The sequence below is a fragment of the Saccopteryx bilineata genome, chromosome 6 (assembly GCF_036850765.1).
Source record: "Saccopteryx bilineata isolate mSacBil1 chromosome 6, mSacBil1_pri_phased_curated, whole genome shotgun sequence".
NCBI lineage: Eukaryota > Metazoa > Chordata > Mammalia > Chiroptera > Emballonuridae > Saccopteryx > Saccopteryx bilineata.
In genome coordinates, this window is record NC_089495.1 from 93,506,525 (window position 1) to 93,513,088 (window position 6,564).

Genomic DNA, 6,564 nt, shown 5'->3' on the forward strand with positions numbered 1-6,564 from the left:
TCATAAAATGTGTTTGAAAGTATTGCTTCTTCTTCAATTTTTTGGAAGACTTTGAGTAGAATAGGAACCAAGTCTTCTTTGAATGTTTGATAAAATTCGCTGGTATAACCATCAGGGCCTGGACTTTTATTTTTGTGGAGGTTTTTAATGGTTTTTTCTATTTCTTCTCTACTAATAGGTCTGTTTAGGCTTTCTGCTTCTTCTTGACTCAGTCTAGGAAGGTTGTATTGTTCTAGGAATTTATCCATTTCTTCTGGGTTGTTGAATTTAGTGGCATAAAGTTTTTCATAGTATTCTACAATAATTTCTTTGTATATCTACGGTGTCTGTCGTGATTTCTCCTCTTTCATTTTGGATTTTGTTTATATGAGTTCTTTCTTTATTTCCTTGGTAAGTCTTGCCAAGGGTTTGTCAATTTTGTTGATCTTTTCAAAGAACCAGCTCCTTGTTCTATTAATTTTTTCTATAGTTTTTCTGTTCTCTATTTCATTTATTTCTGCTCTGATTTTTATTATCTCCTTTCTTTGGCTGGTTTTGGGTTTTCTTTGTTCTTCTTTTTCTAGTTCCTTAAGGTGTGAAGATAAGTGGTTCACTTGGGCTCTCTCTTGTTTATTTATATATGCCTGAAGTGATATGAACTTCCCTCTTATCACTGCTTTTGCTGCATCCCATAGATTCTGATATGTCGTATTGTCATTTTCATTAGTCTGTATATATCTTTTGATCTCTGCACTTATTTCTTCTTTGACCCATTCATTTTTTAAAAGTATGTTGTTTAGTTTCCACATTTTTGTGGGATTTTTTTCCTCTTTTTTGCAGTTGAATTCTACTTTCAAGGCTTTATGATCAGGGATGGGAGCACTGCTAGTGAGTTAAAAAGGTGAAGTAAAAACCCCCCAAAATGCCACAAACATAAGTTTGAGTCCCAGATAAGATAATTTGTTTGTTATTGAGGTTTGAATGAGAGGAGATGTAAAGGAGAAAGGAAGAAACTAATATAGAGGGAGAAAAGAAAGAGAGAGAGAGAAAAAAAAGAGGGAACCACTAAAAGAAGAAAAAAGAAAAGAGAGAGAGAGAGAGAGAGTTAAGGGTTTTGGAGTGCAACCCTCATAGAGAGAAAGGAAGAGGAAAGAAAAGATAATGGGAGATGTAACACTTATGGATAGTGTAGTTCAAGGAGAGGAGAGAGTAAGATCGGCAGAGAGTTAATCAGGCAAATTGGAGGAGGAAAAAAAATATCAAGAATGAAGATAAGAGAAACAAACGAACATATATAATAAAATGGGATAGGTTATAAAGTCTGCAGATTATTCTTGATTTTGAGAGGTTATTTTCTTGCTTTTTCTTTTCTCTCCCTCTTCCTGGTCGGTGACTCTGTACCCCGGGTTCTGCCCCTTTGGCATGCTCAGGTAGAGGTTTGCAGTTGATAAGTCTCTATGGCGATGTCATGTATTGTTCTTTAGTCTTGTTGGCAGTCGAGGCTCATTAGCATTTATAGGCTCCGACAGCGAGAGAGTCCGTTTTCCTGGAGCCTTTCTCCTAGTCTTTCTTTCCTCAATTAGTAGCCTGATAATCCAGCTATGGGGTTGCTGCTGCCTTTGCCTGGATAGTAAGAGGCTCAAAGAGCTGGCAACTCCGCACTCTATTCCCATTCAGCACAGGGCTCTGGGTAAGGCTCAGTCAGTCAGAGCTGCTAGCATAATCAGGCGGGGTTTCCGCCCACTCAAAGACTTCTGGCTCTGCCACTCTTTCCGGTAACACAGGCGGGTGCCCACTCCCGGAGCACTAGGAGGAAACTCTCACTCACTATCTGCGCACGCAGACCAGGATATCCGGCCAGTAGTCTCACGCTCTGAGTGAAACCCCCAACCGCATGGAAAAGTTCCAGCGTTGAAATTGGCTCTCGCTCCGTCCTCGTGCGCGGCTTTTGCAAGGTGCTGGGGTGGCCCGAGATTCCGCTTTGGTCCACACAAAGGCCCCTGACTCTGCCCCTCTGTGTGATAACACGGGCGCACACTGCCGAGGCACTCGGAGGAATCTCTCGCTATCTGCGCGCAGACCAGCATATGAGGCCGGCCACGTTTCCCTCTGAGTGAATCCCCTACCAGCACGGAAAAGTTCCACCATTGGAATTAGTTCTCGCTCCCTCCCTTGCACGGCTTTCCCAGGGCACTGGGGCTGCCCAGAGATTCTGCCTTTGGCCCACACAAAGGCCTCTGACTCTGCCTCTCTGTGGGGTAACATGGGCACCCACTCCCGGGGCTTTGGAAGAAATTTCTCACCCACTATCTGCATGCGCCGACCATGAGATCAGGTAAAATGGCTGCCCTGCTTGTCTTTCCTTGTCTGGGTTTGGCGCGAGTGTTAGCTTGTATTGCCCGGGTTGCCACAGGACCAGTTTTTCCTAGGCTTGGATCTCCGTGCCACAGCCTCGTTCGGCTGTTTGTGCCACGGCCTGGATCTATTCACCCCCTTTTCCTGCCTCAGTTTCTATATTCACAGTTCCCAGAGAAAGCTGCCCTGTTTAGGTTAGTGAGGAAGGCGGAGCATTTCTTACTCCCTATTTCCTTCGGGGTTTGGTTATATATTTAGCCAATTTTTCGCTCGACCATACCTTCGGGTGTATTGCGAAACATCTGGAGGCTCCAAGGATAGGTTTTTCTGTTTCTGGTTGAAGATCTTGTTGAGTTTTGGGGGAGATTTATAGGTATCGCTTCCTACCCTGCCATTACTCTGACGTCATCTCTAACTTGCTTTGAAAAATCATTTTGGCTTGTAAGATTTAGTCATAATAATGTGTGTGATCATATTTCTATAACATTCACTGCATATAGTATGCTATAATTTTTATTTATCCATTTACTCTTTTTTTTTAAGTGAGAGGAGAGGAGATAGACTCCCACATGTGCCCCAACTGGGATCCACGTGGCAACCCTATCAAGGGTTAATGCATGCATGCTAAGCTATTTTTAGAACCTGAGGCTACTATGCTCCAATGGAGCTATCCTTAGTGTCTAGAGCCACACTTGAACCAATTGATCCACTGCCTGTGGAATGGGAAGAGGGGGAGATGGAGGAGAGAGAAGAGGGAGAAGGAGATGGTCACTTCTCCTATGTGCCCTGACTGGGAATTGAACCTGCTATGTTTATATGCCTGGCTGACGCTCTAACCACTTAGCAACCAACCAGGTTCTATTCATTTACTCTTGATGGACTTCTAGGTTCTTTTTTTTCTATTTTAAACAAAACTATTATAAAAATTTCTATACATAGTTCTTGATACACATATGTGTGTGAAATTGCTGATTCATAGGCTATGACTAGATGTTTTATTTCATTAATTGTAATATTCACTTGTTTTCAGAAAAGGTTGTATGCATTTATACTTATGCTAGCTGAGTCTGAGAACTTCTTTATAGAATTTCCTGTGTTCTGCATTCTTAACTGAAACTGTGTATGTATATTTTTTGCCAGTGTTGGGTTATAATTATATCTGATCATGGTTTTAACTTGCATTCTCCTGATCACAAAAGAGGTTAGTCATATTTACAAACATTTCAAGGCCATTTAGTTTTTTCTGAGAGCAACTTTAAGATTTTTTCTGTTGTTATTTGTCTTTATCCTCCCCACTGTAGAAGTTCTTTATCTATTCTTCACATTGGTCATTTGCATATATCTTTCAAAAGTATAATAGTTTAAGGCTTTTATTCTTAGTCTCCATTTTTAGCATCCTTTGATTATATATAATTCTCAATTTAACCATTAGACTTTATCAATATTTTTTTTTGTAGTTTGTACTTTTGTGTCTTGGAAGTCTTTTTAAATATTCTATGATTATATAGAGTTTCTACTAATTTATCTATGGAAATGGTCTGAGGGAGGCATTATCTAAATTTTACTGCTTTCTGGCCTAATCTGGTTTAATATTTAAACTTTCTGAAAAGAATGCTCAGTCCCTAATATTGTACAATGTCCTATTTTTAATTCATTTTTTCAAGCTTGGTAATGTTAGTATTCAAATTTGTTTTTCTCACTGATTAATTTTTCTATCTGATCTTTAGTTTACTGACAGATATTTGTTAAACTTTCCTATTATCAAAGTACACTTGTTAATTTTTCCATGCAGTTTTGTCAATATTGGTTAATGTATGGTAAAGCTATATTATTTGATATAAATTAATTTGAATTCTTATGTCTTCCTTATGAAGTAGAGATTTCATGACTACTTTGTCACCCAGCATATCTATTTCCTTTGTGTGGCAGATTTGGTTTTGGAAAAATGCACCAGTATCTCTCATCCTATATGTCCCTCTCACTATGTGACTTTGACACTTCTTTCATTGAAAGATGGGTCTTTGTCTGAGAAACTTGTGATTAAGGAGGAAGCAGTACTATGTACCTTCTAAGAGTAGGTTATAAAAGGCAATAGCATTTCTTCTGATCTGCCATGTTGTAAGGAAGCCCAAGCTGAAGAACACGCGAGTGTTGACATGGAACGACCACATGGTGGTGAGGTCTAACAAGCTGATAACAGCATGAACAGCGAGTCATGGGAGTAAAGACTCTTCCAGATGATTCTTACTCTTGGATATTGGATCATCCTCAGATTTTGAAACTATCTAGATAAGGCCCCGGATATTGGGAATCAGAGACAGGCTGTCCCTGTTTATCACTAACACAGAGAATCAAAAAAAGATTTTTAAACCATTATTTTTGGAGATAATTTATTTTGATTCAATAGCTAGAATAACCTGATGATAATTAGTCACATCAGCATTCTTTTGATTATTATTTATTTGATTTGTCACTTAAGATTTAGTTCAGCTCTAGCCAGCTGGCTCAGTTACTTGGAGTGTCATCCCAAGGCATGGGAGGTTGCTGGTTCAATTTCCAGTCAGGGCACAAACAAACAGGGACAGACTGATATTTCTGGATATTTCTCTCTCTCTCTCTCTCTCTCTCTCTCTCTCTCTCTCTCTCTCTCTCTCCCCCATCCTCTATCAGTAAATAAATTTAAAGAAAAACAACTTATATCAGTTGCATGTAACCATAGATTCCAAGTGAACTGCAAAGTTGTTGTTGTTGTTTTTTTCTGCATAAAACAAGTCTAGAGACAGGCAATTCAAGATTGAAATGGAACTCTTCAGTTACCCTGGAACAATGCTTTTTATCTCTTTCTCTTATGTCAGTTTTGCCATGATACTTAATTTCCACCTTCAACTTATATCCACATTCTAGGCAGCAGGGAGAGGAAATTGGAGGAAGTGCAAAATGGATCTTTCTTCCAACTGAATGAATCACTATTAAAAAGATTTCTTTGAAGCCACAGTTTATGCTTCATTGGCTAGACCTACTGCAAGGGAACCGGGAAAATACAGTTTTAAATTTGACAAATTGCTGTTCTGAATAAAATCAGTTTTTGGTTACTAAGGAAAACTGAGAGAATATATTTGAAGTACTCCTTACTACAGTTTTTTTGCAGCAAATGGTGTATCTTTTGCTTTTACTCTAGTTCTATCTATATTATTACAGTATGTTTCATAAATGATACATAGCTAAAATTTTTGCAGTTGGACTACTTTTGTATTTGTTAACACATTCATATTTATTTTGCTTAGACTCATATCAATAAACTGATTTTATATTTATTCATTTATTTTTTTATTGTGACGCTTTAAAACTTTAATAAACATATAGCCTTACCGGAGAGTAAACATATTCAGTATCTTGGCATTTCTCTGAAAATATTCAAGGACTGTGGAATAATTTTATTCTAGACATACACTATTTTTCTGTATTTATTTCTCTTATTTTAAACCTCATAAATTAGAAAGTTTTAATATTAAGTTACATTTATTATATATGTCTATCACATTCTTTGTGTAATATTTTTTTTACCACTTTGATTTTATTTTACAGATAATTTCCCTTCCTCCTGAAATATATCCTTTTGGAGTTTCTTCTTTAGTTTCCATGTTTTATAGACTCTGCTTTGGCTAAAAATGTATTTCATTCTCATTCTTGAAATATGCATTAATGAAGCATGTAGTCAAATTTGTCTATTTTTCCTTATCATTTTGAAGTCATTATGTCACTGTTTTCAGGGTTTTATATATATATTACTTTCATTATTGCTTTTGTTCTTCTTGGAGTACTTGGCTAAAGGAATAATTTTTCTACATTTTCTTTCATCATTCAGTATTGTTTTTTGCAAGTATTATACAGATACTTTCCAGTTTCTGAAGATACAATGGAAAGAAAAACATCACTGACCTCAGTGGTGTGGTTCAAATAATTTAACAGCTGGTTCTCTGCCCTAATAACCATTGAAAGTATAAAAAAACTATACACCAAAAGGTAGTTTATTATTTCATGCATTTAATACTTAAATAAGAACAGTAAAAGAGGTAAACAAAACAAGATGATTAGTTTTAAAATATTAATGCAAAAATATTAAATAATACCTGACAAAAACAATAAAACTGTTATTTAAGATATTTCTATATTACTTCTTGACTGGCATCCTCACTTGTTTTTTTTTTTTTTTTTCACCTATGGATGGAA